Source organism: Perissodus microlepis, chromosome 17, assembly GCF_051167445.1.
Source record: "Perissodus microlepis isolate ML-2025 ecotype Zambia chromosome 17, ASM5116744v1, whole genome shotgun sequence".
NCBI lineage: Eukaryota > Metazoa > Chordata > Actinopteri > Cichliformes > Cichlidae > Perissodus > Perissodus microlepis.
The window spans coordinates 3722018-3735449 of NC_140477.1; the positions used below are offsets into that span (position 1 = coordinate 3722018).

At 39.2% G+C, this 13432-nt stretch overlaps 1 protein-coding gene across 2 annotated transcripts in view; it reads left to right on the forward strand.

The window, feature by feature from the left end:
- Positions 1–13432, forward strand: part of sox5 (SRY-box transcription factor 5) — a 249891-nt gene that overhangs the window by 12875 nt on the left and 223584 nt on the right. The gene's annotated exons all lie outside the window — the stretch shown is intronic.

A 13432-nucleotide genomic window follows, 5' to 3' on the forward strand; every position in this document is an offset into this window, starting at 1 on the left:
TTTGCTGTGTGTTTTTCTGTAACTTGTTTTTGTGATGTCAGAGAGGCAGTTTTTCCTTGTGTACAATTTATGCCTAGAGAAAGTGTGCGATGGTAGAAAACTGATCAAAAGTCTCAAACCACCCCTAATTTCTTTATATTTCACTGCAAAAAGGGGGAATATGTGCAAGGATTTATTAAAATGTGCAAACATAAACAGAACAGCATATATGGCTTTTGCCTCCTGACAGTAAGTCTGTGGATGTTTGTTTCCGGTGAGTGTTGGTTTTCCCCAGGTCTGCAGTTTGTCACGATTCTGTTCATAATTTTTATGGGTGGAATATCTGTGCCAGGTGGTAGAGAGTCTCCACTTTGGTGGCCTAAGATTTCATCTTTGCTTTTTTGCAGATGACGCAGATAGCTGTAAGCAGTCAGTTATGTCTGATGGAGATTTGAACCAAAAACCTTTACACCAAAAGACCGGTTGCCACTGATTTTTAGCCCAGTTCTTATGTAATTTGACCTCAAACACTTCTCCTTGTTTCCCTTCCGTAAGAATGGAGCTTCAGTCAACAGTAGATGGGTCGACTGAAGCCTCTGCATTGTGTGTGATATTTAAAGATGCAGACAAAGCGGAAGTGTGTGATGACATTCCATGTTGCATTTCATAGATTTTACAGACAAATCTGTAAAGACACATTATGAAAAAAATGTAAAATCTCCTACATCTCTCAGGATGCAAACAGTCTTTGGGTGTCACTTATTTGTGTGCGTGTGACATGTATTGTGGTTATGTGTATAAAATGAAAGCAGGAATACTTAAGTCTCACAACTTTATTCTGCCAAGCCCTGAACACTTAGGCACATGTCTGTGGCATTCCTGAAATAAAAAGCTCCTTTAGCATGATTGCAGCAGTTAAATAAGACTGTCTCTATGTTGGGTTAGTTGGACCCAGTCAGTAGTCAGGTCCAGCATCATTCAGACTGTAGTCTAGCTCAGCTCAGTTAAGTTCAGTCACACTTAGGAGAACAACATGAAATCGACCACAGGTGCTGCAGGCCATGATTTGATGACTCAGAGATGGACGGAGACAATATGTTCCATTTTCAGACCCAGGTGTGCGTGTATGTACCCTCATATGTTCAGTGTATCCATACTGCGCTCCTCTGGGATTTTTAATCTGCTGTGATGTTAACAAGCAACGCAACAGAAACTATTTACCTCTAGTCCAATTTAACGGTTGACAGTTTGGAAAGGAACAGCTTTGTGTGTTAGATTTCAGCGTTACCATTTATAATGTGGTGGAGTTCAAATATACATACACCTGTTCATTTTTTTTTGACTTTCTAAAAAAGCCATTTGTCTGACTTTTGACCTTGCTGTTACACAACATCTTCATATCATGGACTAATTTAAGGTGCATCCTACTGAAAATATTCAAATTTTAGCACATGCAAATTTTTACCTGACACAGTGTTCAATCCATGAGCATTTTCACTGTTGTCTTGAGTGAATGTCCCGTTCTCACCGTTATTATAAAAGTAGTGAACAATTATTATAATCCAGTTTCTGTGATTTTGAAGAAAAACAGTCAAATGATTGAAAGCTGACAAGATGTTATGTGCTGTAGAAACAGTAATGGCACTAATAGCTGATGTTTAATAGACTGTGTGGTGGAGTTAGATGTGCAGTTTTCTTTGAAATGTTTTGCCTGTTTGGATTTGTGTCTGTGTGCGTTTGAACTGTCTGCATCTCCACCTGTTATCCCCTTACAGACTTGCATTGCTGTCTTACTTTATGTTTAGGGAATACTTAGTAGTGGGTCACAGTAAAAAAAAAAAAAAAAAGAAAAAAAAAAGTGTGCTTCCTTGTTTACGTATGCTTTGTCTGAAGCAGTGAATGTGCCAGCCAAGCACAGCTTCCCTCTGATCCAGTTCTACCTCACGCACAGAAACACACACATCCTCCCTCCTTCATGCGTTCTTCCACTTTCAGCATCCTTCCCTTTCTTATGGAAAAGAGCCAATTAGACTTGTGTCTGTTTGTTTTAAACAAAATGGCTTTTAATTAGCGCGATCAAAAAGGCTTCTTTCTGCAGGCCCCAGGATCCACTTTGTAGTTCCCCCTCCAGATCGCGCATGGGTTTGATGCCACATGATAGGACGCCAAGACAATTTGAACACTTTTATAATGAATACACACATGCGCACACACACTCTTTATCACTTTGTCTCCATCTATCGCTTGTTGTCTCTTAAAGTCTTTTGGTCTTTTGTTTTATTGCCTACATCCTCTTAATTCTTCCTGTGTTGCTCCTTTCTTCTCTTTTGTCCTTTCTGTCTCTGATGTGTGTGGTTTTATTGGTGTGGTCCAGTGTTGCTGCTTCACATGAACTGTTGTTATCTCCCTCTTTCCTCTTTTTACTTCGTTCATGTTGCAGATCAGTTTGTTAGTTTTAATAATATTTCATATCTGTACTAAAATAGTCATTATCTAGCGTTGGATTGATATTCAGTTGATGTTGATAGACATGGATTCAGAGTTTCAGACTTCTTTGTTTGGGCCTTGAACTTTTAAGACTTCAATCATAACTTGTTTTGTTATTCTCTCCTGGCTCAGCACCTGCAGTTTCACTCAGTTGATAATAATAGCTGGTGTAAAATAATTCACTATTTCTGTCAGTTAATCTTCTGAACATTTTGGTTCACACAGAAATATGTAAACAGTTATTACATTGATAGCACAGATAGTTGGTGCAGATATGTCCAGACCCCAGGGTATAGAGGCCCTGACTTTGCTGATCCACTGACCTTTAATTTAGGCAAGTGACAACATCAAGTCAAAATGTTACTTCTTGGTTTGCCGTCCAAACTTTATGCTTTGTTTAAAATTGTAAACAACAGGGCTCTCTCCAAGTCAGATTTTTGCTTATCCAGTTTAATTTGCTAGTCTTTGATAAAAGAGGGTTGATTTATTTTAATATTTAAAATTTGCTTTAAAGTTCTAGATGCTTCTGTGTCTTACTGTCTGCTTAGCTTCTAGCCTGTAGTATTCAGAGCAACTCTTCAGCAGTCATAGAGAAGAAAGGAATTGCAGTAATATTGCATGAGCCAGTATACCGTATCAGTAACCGTATTTTTAAAAAAGAAAAAAAAAAGTGTTTTTGAGCCAGTAATAACGATGCATAACAATTGTTGGAGTTAAGCTTATCTGTATGCAAATACTTTATGGTCTGTGGTGGTAATTCAGTCACAGACATGTGCATCAACAAATTTCTGACTGTAGCAGCTACTGCTAACAAGAGCGTCACTACTCAGATTTCAAACTTCTTTCATCAGCACACCATGGGTGCAGCACATTGTTATGTAAATTCCTCCAATAAGGAGCGAAATCCAGAATCTTGAACTGATACCTCAAAGTTTCATCTCTCAGGGGGCAACAAAAGTAAACGATCTACATTGTTAGCATCAGCATGTTAGCGTTAACCATGAATATTTATCATGATGCATTGTTGTGTAAGTAGAGCCTCCACGTGCTGCTGCCATGGATGCTTGAAAATCACAGCGCTGTACCCATGTCATTTAGTGTTGTCACGATATGATGAATTTAGTAGTCTATACCAGTACAAGCTGAATTATGTGATTCTTGATACCAAATACCAAAAACAAAATACCTGTCCAGTTTAGTTAAACATAAACTCTTTTGTTTAAAAAGTGCTTTTAAGCCACTGACATTGTAGTAGCAGAATGGATGGAGGTCCTTTTATGTACTTGGCACATTGGAAGAATTTCCTCCCTTGCCCTGAAAAGCACAATACCACCATTTACATGATGCATTTTGCAACCCCTTTTTTCTTTTTAAATTCTGTTGGTACGTCCCTGCGGTATGTACAGAGTGTGCTGTCACGTCATTATGGCCCATCAAGTATGGAACATAGAAGCATCATGGAGGTGGTACTTAATTTGAATTCTGATATTTATTGGTATCTTAACTATCAGTTCTGGTGACACCTCTAATGTCACCTTACAGCTCCAACAAATGGAATTCCTTATTAAGTGAGATTAAGTAGGTGTCTATGTAAATGTGTCTATGTATGCATGTGGTACAGTCTTTGCATCTGTGGTTATATATACTCTTTACGATTTGTTGGTAGCTTCGGTAGTGGTACTATCCTGCCATCCTGACCACACTGCACATTACTATATGTTTGTGCATTTGTCCGATTCTTGGTGTGCCAGGTGATGTCCACTGTATAGTTGGTCTGTTGCTGACAGTGGCTGCAGGGAGTAAACATATTACCCAATCAGCTCACTACTGCTCAGTTCACCATAATTGACGTGTGTGTATGCTTGTCTGTGTTTGTGTGTATTTGAGCTGAAATGGGTTCAACTGACAGCTGTCAGATCACTTGACTCAATCGTGAGCTTCACTGTATTGCTGTTATTCGCATATTCTGACATGCACACACCAAAGTAGCACCAACTCTATCCAGTAATGTGGAAACATTATCGCCTTATGCACACTGTATAGTGGATTGAGAATTAGCGTTGTTTTATTATTCACTGTTGCAAGAAGTCTATTCATTTATCAGTTACAGTTAAACTAAAATGAACTTAGAAAGTCTATAGATTACAGTGCCCACAGTTGGAATTGAACTGTGAGGGTCTTGCATGGTCATATAACAGCAACTTGTCAATCACAAGGTGAGGCCACCTTCTGCTTTATTATTAAACTCGACACTTTAAAGAAATGTTATAAACAGTAAGACCAAAAGAATTGCTCTGCTTACTCATAAGAAGTAAATAAAGTTTAAGGCACATCTGCAATGGGTTGATTTTCCAGACTTAAAATCTACACTTCCTTATTTTATATAATCTTTAGTACAAAAAGAACATCTGAAAAATATCATACATATCATTTTTTTCCATAAAGGAGTGAGCCAACACAATGAAACACATAACTACTTGTATAGTTAGTTATACATGCTTCAAGGTGGGCATCTTAAAAATCTATATGCGTGTACATAACAAACAAATGGTAATAAAAAATAATTAACGTATAAAAAATGAATATGGATGAGCAAGCTCTGCTGTGAAAAACATTGAACATTATATACTACTAATGTATACCACTTGATAAAGCATTTATAATTTCTTTATGACTGCTCTGTGTTATTGATACATGCTGGAATTCTGCATCGCTGCAGCCAAGGAAGAAATTACACAATTAGAGGTCAGCAATTACGTATTTTCCCTTTTACGATTCAAAGTTGATTAGACAACGATATCAGGGCTTTCATATAAAACGCTTGATTTGATAAACATGATCATAACATCAATCTGCCAAAGTCCTAAGGACTAATTTGTTCTTCTGACTAAATTGATAGCTCTTGGCTTGATGGATAACGTGTTGTGATGACGTGGTATGTCCAGATATGTTGTCTAGTAAAAGTCCAATAGCACCAGTGTGATTTCACAAAAGTGCCCACATTGGGGTTACGCTTCTTTTTTTAAATAATGACTGTCACATCCATCCATCCATCATCTTATTCATTTCAGGGTTGCTTCAGCTTTAAAGTACTTTAATATTATGATTGTTCATAACCGTTTAAATAAATGCTAGTATCCTGATTTGTAGGATTTGATTTGATTTTGTAAGTAGTAGTAGTAGTAGCAGCATAGCATTAAAAGAGGCTGTGACAGACAATAGTGCAGTACAGTTAGAGTGCTAAAAACAAACCTTAAACTTTTTCCAACATCCAAAATGGCCTGTTAGGAAATACAGGTTTAGATAAAATGCACATGTTCATGAATAAATAGGCTTGTATTCTGATTTAAAACTCAAACAGTGAAAAAGACAGCTAGGACAGTAGCCATGTTAAACTGAGCAATCACACTTTATTGATGACTCCATAGACAAATGTCTGGGCAGTAGCTTCACTTTAATGGCTGCACATGCAGGATTTATTATGAGTTAACCCTGACCCCACTCTACATCATCACCTTCACCACCAAACACACACACTCACATGCGCGCTCGTTCTGGGACAAGATTACAGCTCCATGCATGTGTCAGATCCTGATGAATGGTAAGAAATAGAGCACAATAGGGACCAATGACAATACAGTTCAGATCATATGTAGGCTTATTCTTGAGTTATAGCTCAGAATGTGTATTTTGTGCATGCCCTGTTCAGAATCAGAATCAGAAAGGGTTTTTTGCCAAATGTTGAGCAGATTTACAACATTAGGAAATTGCTGCGGTACTTTGTGCGAGACATACGATAAGACAAACTTAAATAAAAATAAAACGTGCGAAGCAGATTGATATATACATGAATGCAGGGGATGATCAGTGCAAAAATGGAACAGGTGCAGAGAACACAATACAGGGTCATGTGTTTGTTCCCACCACTTGCTCTGATTCAGTCTTATGGTTATTGTTCATGAGTCCAACAGCAGAGCGAGAGAAACTGTTCTTATGGCGAGAGGTCATAAGAACCTGTTGTTACCTACAACAGCTACAGCTTTATTGTTATGTGTATGTGGATCCCATCTGCTTTCCTGCGCTTTCCTTACCTCTGTCACTGTGAGCAGTCACCTTAGTGCAAGTATATCCGTGCGGGCATACATGCTCACACACTTAGCATAGGCCCCCTGGTTTTCCTTCATTTCCATATAATTAGATTGTGTGTGAAAGGCTACTTCCAGTGCATTGATTAAGTGTCAGAGGAGAGGAGACGAGCATCTTTGAGCAGAGGAGGGACAAGAGGGGCATGCCACTACAACTACCCGACACACATGCAGAATTCAGTTAGAGTTCAGTTATCAAGAATGACATAGCTACTGAAAAAGGCACCAACAAATGAGAGTCTTGCTTGTAACAATGACCCATATTGTGTACAATATTACTTTTACACAATTTGCTCTCTTTCCCTTTTTGTTCTGTGTGACAGAATTGGAGCAGACAGTCTTAGCCTTTTGTTTTCTTAAACTAGCCTTGGTTGTCTCAGTCTTAATTTATGTTGTGCTGTGGCTTACTATGACTCGGGTGTTATATGACCCTCTACCAGCCTGCCCTATATAAGGACAAATCTAGTGGACTGGGTTGAGCTGTGCTGCGTTTTGCTAATAGATTGCAGTCTTTTCACAAACAACTGTCTAATGTACCTCAAGCCTACATTCCAGAGGACTAGTGAGAATATCCTCCATGTGTTTCTGACTTGATCTCACTCACGCGCTCGCCCTCTTTTCTTCTCTTCATGTTTTATGTGATCATTTTGGGTTGCACTGTGCTATCATGGCTGCTCTGAGATTTTTGAATTGATGGAGAAATTTAAGGCTGTTCATTAATGACCTTGTGGAGCTGTTGTATTGGAGAATGATACAAGTCATGAAGAAAATGTCAAAGGTGTACACTACCGCCTTTAAAAAGTGAAACTTTTTGTTGGTTGAGTAAACAGGAAATATGTTTATGACATTGACAAGTATGTTACTAGGAATGTTGTCCTTCAAGCTTTTCTTTTGTCAGTCCTGAACTTTATTAGACTGTAATTACCCTACGGAGATGCATTTGAGAGTGCGAATGTTTAACGCAGTCAGAGTGGACATTACCGAACTTTCAGACCTGTAACTCCTGACAAAAGAGTTGGTACATGAAAAAGACTCCTAAGATGCTTCACTCTGCAATTTTTGATGTTACTGAGCTGCTCAGTAGAGCTAAGGACTCTGTTAAAGAGAGAATGCTAGCTGACTGCTTTTTATATCTCTTGAATAGTTTGGAACTTTACTCATTGAGAGTTTGCTTGAAAAAGTAAATCAATTAGGCATCTAAAAAATGGGTATTTTTCCACGTCCTTCCAGTACAAATCTCTCATTTTACATCCAATACAATTATACTTTTCCAAGCTCCTTAGACTACGATGACCTGGATGATAGAGAACCTTCACAGACATCCAATACAATAAAACCAAAACTATTCCTTTACTGTTCTAGAAGGATGGAGTTGATATGTTCAAGGTGTTAATAAGAGAATAAGAACATAAATTAACTATACGTGTTCCGCAGGTCTGGCTTTTTGCTCATTACTGGTAGTTAAAATATAGCTGATGCTGACTCATGTTTGGAGTTGTTTGCCTCTTGCTAAGTGCTGGCTGGAGGTCTTTATCTACCTTCTTGTACCACTGCCCACCCCACTTGTGGCACCAGGTTCGATGGAGAGGGAGCAGAATTGGACATGGCATGTCAAGTGGGCTGCTTAAAGCCCCAGCTGAGTTTGAATAACAGTCCCATCCATACACACAACTGTACTGTAACTGCTCTCTATGCTAAGTGCTAATTAGCAGAACAAAGCATCTGTTGTTCTTTTAAAGACACGACAGTTAAATATTTCATGTGTCTGCCTGTCTCCCCGAGGCTGTTCTGATGAGGAAGCAAGAGAAATAAAGCTGCCACCACACACACGTACACACATGCTACATACACGTTTGCTCTAAATGTACTCAAATGTATGTAGAAGCCAGAAGAAGACCTGCTGAGACAGACAACACGCGTGCGCACGCACACACCGCCTGCACTCTCATGTGAGCTGACAGCAGCATCAGCGTAATGTACCATATTAAAGTGAGCAGGAGCTTTACTATAAACCCCATTCCCCCCTTAGAGAGAGCCAGAGGCAGAGAGCAGGAGGTTTGGTCTGAGAGAGACTGGGCCAGTGGCTAAGTGCTTATTACCCTGCCTCCCCTGACACTTACAAATATACACTTTGTTCTTCTACTGTCTGAGGTAGGGAAGAGGGGGCGATGAAGAGAAGGAGCAAAAGATCACAACCTGGAGAGAAAGTAAAAGGTTAAGTGAGTTGAATGATTTCAGATAGGAAAAAGACATATCAGATGCTCTGTCTGTCTCTCCCATCCTTCTCTTTTCCTCCCGTCTCCCCTCCTCTTCCTCACTCCATCTCTGTCTCTTGCGGTTTGAAGGAGGAGTGTGGGGGCAGAGCGCGCTCGTCTTGTTAAACGGCTGGCAGATGACAGAAAAATTAGAGGCATTTCGCTCTTGACAGGTTGTTGTGTGTGTACGTTTTTCCCCCTTTTTTCTGCTTCAAATGTTTTTTGTCAGTTTGTTTTCAGTCAAGCTGTCTCGGCAGCACAATAAGTGCAACCGCTGCATGCACATACGCACACACAGACACATCCCGAGAATCACACAAATGTGCAGGTTTTGTTGTGTTCTCATAGGATCTGATTTTTGTGTTCTCAGATTGGTGGCAATGGGAGGAGGGAGAGGAGCAGCTTGCTCACAAAGATGTCTTCCCCTTCGCTAATTATCGAGACAGGCTTTGATTGCCTGTTTGGAAACAGTTTTTCAAACAGCTGTAATGACGATGATTAGGCGGCGCTGCGAATTCTGAGCAGGCAGGGGGAGGGATGCGCAGTCAGACCGTCCAAACATCTCGCCACCTTGTGCTTACATGAAGGTGTTTTTTGTTTTTTAAGTAGCCACATGTCATTGTGTAAAATGACTTTCAAGATACAGCGCTGGCTTCCCCACTGGAACTTTCTCCTGATCTGTTGGAAGATGTTGCTACATGACTTCTAAACATGACTTCTAACTACCAACTTATCTGGTGATATTCTTTGTACTGTGCCAAACAAACAAGAGCAAAGAAAGCAATAAGAACTTTTCTTTTTTTTTTTGCAGTGGACTGACTAAGAAAAAACAAAGGCTAGGTCAGAGATGATGTGAGTGAACAAGCAGCACAAACACAGGAATAACAGGAAGCAACAGGCACATGTAACATAATGAATCTTAAAATACCACTTGGCTCCATTGTGTTACAGTTTTTGTACTGTAATTATAGATGTTTTAGATTAAATGTTATACATGCAATCATTTTCTTTTGGGGGGGTTAAAAATAATGAAGCTTTATTTGTCTCGTGTACATATTCAGTATGGATGGAAGCACAAATGGAAGTTTTTGTATGTAAGAAAAAAACGGTGTATACAATTCTGTACAAAGGTGTGATCGCCTTTATTGTTCAACAGCCTAAACTCTCAGGCAAATGTTCTTGAATATTCTAATTAGTCTTCAGGAGTAGTTCTCCAGGTTTCTTGAAGGTCAAGAGCTTCTTGAGGCTCTTCTTTGCCTTTTTTCTGCCTTTTGTTGCATTGTCATGCTAGAAGTTCCCACACTGCTTTAGTAATTCTAAGGTCTGGGCTCTGGGGAAGTCGATGGAAAAGGTAGCCAGTGTAAAAAGAAAAACTTTGATAGACCTCCAGAAAGCCTGGAGAACTATTGTTCAAGATCACTTTGCGAAATTACAAGTCTGGGTCCTTGGAAGCAAATAGTAAGAAATGAGGGCTGGGTCAAGACTTTTGCACAGTACTGTAATTTACTTGGAAGAACCTAAGCTGTCTTGATTTTTAAAAGCATAGGGCAGCAATTGAACTGAGCACCAAAACAATCTTAAAGTGCAGCCACCAACTTCTTGGAGAGAGAGGAGCCTTGATTTGATTTGATTTTTGTTTTTGTTTCTTCTGACAAAGAAAAGAAAGTTTAAATTTTGGCAAGTCTTAGTTTTTTGTGTGTTGTTGTGGATGGATTTTGCATTTATGTTTTAGTCTCAGGGAGCATCTGACAAAGACAGAGGACACTGGTGTTAAGTGGGCTCCAGAGAGTTAGTGTGTAAGAGAGAGCACATGACTTGGAGAGAGGGAGTGAGAGAATATTTACCAATGCAAAAGCGTTTTGTGCGTCAGTGTGTATCTAATGTGTCTGAGTCTTGAGTCAGCATCTATTTGTGTTTGTATCTTAAAGCCTGAAGGATCTTGTGGTTTAGATGATGTCACTGATATGACCAATTGATTCATCAAAGTCTGTTTGTGAACAACTGAATATTCTTTATAAAGTCCACCAATGCCATTATTACCAAACAGGAGAGATAAAAGTCAACCAAAGAAGTCTTGTCGGTGCCTTTCTGTGTGGAGTTTGGATGTTCTCCCTGTATTTGCATGGGTTCTCTCCGGGTACACCGGCTTCCTGCCACAGTCTAAAGACATGCAGTTAGTGGGGTTAGGTTAACTGATAATTCTAAATTGTGTTAGTCCTGCAACAGAATGGTGACCTGTCCGGGATGTATTCTGCCTCTCGCCCTATGGTATCACCCCCATGACCCTGACATGGATAAGGAGAATGAATGGATGGACAATTTAAGATCATTATTCATAAGTCATTAGTTAGTCCATAGAAGATGGGTACAGCATAAAAGGGAATCCAATTTGAAAGTGCCTTAAACTTGAATGCTTTCTAATGGGCAGTAGGGAGCGACTTCTTTGTATAGAAAACTGTATGCATGTCTGTGACCATGTTTCTCACATTTATAACCCCAATAAACACTTTACTGAGGGGGTTTATGGTCTCAATAATTAGTTTTTAGTACAACATAGTGTACATTTAATAAATTATAGTCTCATTTAGAGTGAAATGGACAAAAAAAAAAATTAAGGTATGCTTTAAGGTGAGGCTACAGTCTGATAAGCTGCTACTATGTAAATGTTCAGTGTGGTCAGTTCATCAGTCTAATCCACCCTTCAACTTTTGATTTCTGTGCATGTAAACATACCAAATGTGAAGATTTTATACGGTAATACCGGTGTAATTTTGGGCAACGATAGGAAAATGAAATATCGCGATAGAATATGGGTAAAACGTGCATGCGCAGTGCCTTTGTTTACATACGCACATGGCGGCGACGCAGAATGAGAAGAGCGAAAGTGGATCGTTAAATAAAACGGATGAACCAGAATTGGTTTGTAAAAATGCTGCAACTTCAGTGGTGTGGAACTGGTTTAGCTTTCGTCCGTCAGATACACAACAAAGCACTATTTTTGGTAGAGCATGCTAGCGGGCCGTCGTTATTACCGTGTTGTATGGAAAATACGGCGCACTTAAAATCAATCCTTTGATTTTTCTGAAAGTCGACAGTGCCCCTTATAATCGACTTTGCTAAGCTACGAACCCGCACCGCTTGATGGATTGTCGGAGCATTACGGCTATCGTAGGCAGGAGCCTCGCGGAGTGATACGTACGGCGCTTCAACATAATATTACCGTATTGTGTGTGTATAACCTCTTTTTAAGTTTTGTGGATATTATACATGGTTATGCTAACCAAAAGGAAATGCCTTTTGGTTAAACTGTCAGCAAGGAATTTGCATTTGCACTGTTAAATTTTTATATAATTTTAATGCACATAAAAAACAGCTGCTTGTTTAAGTGAAAATACATTGATGGGGTTTTTTGCACTAATAAAGTTGTGGAGTTGTAAAGTATTTTGTCTAGTGTCAATTATATCGTCAGTTATATCGTTATCGCAAATTTTCAAATGTATATCGTGATAAATATTTTTGGTCATATCGCCCTGCTCTAACCACTAGGTTAGACCTTTGTAGTGTCAGCTTTTATTTTATCTATATACTGTACATCCTTTATGTACAGTCTTGCTTTAGACTGAAAACCTACTTCAAAGTTAAGGTCCTTTATTCGTTTTATACCAAGACAGTTATTTTAAAAAGCCACGATAACTGATATCTGCAATTAGTGTGTTTCTGTGATTTAAAAATGTAAAAAGCACTCGTGTGGGGAAGAAATGTTTACATCACAAACAGGATTGGTGTACAGTTGCGCATGCTTTTTGTGCGTTTTTCCATTTTTATTAAGTTAATGTGTCCATTGCTCCTTTTCTCCCTGCTCTGTGTACTGTTGTGGCGAGTATTGCTGTTTTTGCTAAGCACCTAGCTTTTGTTCAGTTCAAAATAAGTTGTTTTGGTTAATACCAGAAATGTAAATCACATCACTTAATGCATGACAGATGACTTTCCTGTGTGACGCTGCATGTTTTGAAGAGCGAATGAAAGCTTTTTCATGAACTGGATATGTCACTCAAAGATAAATGGTAATACAACTGACATCAATGCTACCACTGTAAGGAAGAAGCCAGCGGGCACAGCTTATGTTTTGGCCTACAGGAATCAGCAAACGCACTCTCAGAGTAGAGCTGGCAGACAAACATACACAACTCATGCAAAATACAACACAAACACACAAATAAAAATTAAGAGATTGAGCATGCACAGATATGCAGTTGTCTTTTGAACCCCAGTGCGTTTTACACCTGGGATCAGCTAGATGTTTGTGAGATCAAATGTTGTCCACCCCCCTGCTTCCCAAGCCTACTTCCTGTTATCGCCAGTGTGAAGACTAATCCTCTTGTGGAATTAATCTCCTTTAAATAGCATTTGTTATCATGCTGAGATAGAATTAACACTCTTGTTCCACTTCTGGATGTGAAATAGTCTATTTGTTTGTGTTTGAGGTATTTATACCCTTTAAGCACAATATTTCAGAGATTTGCCTGCAAAATGATGAAAACAGAAGGCAAGTCAGTCTTCACTTTG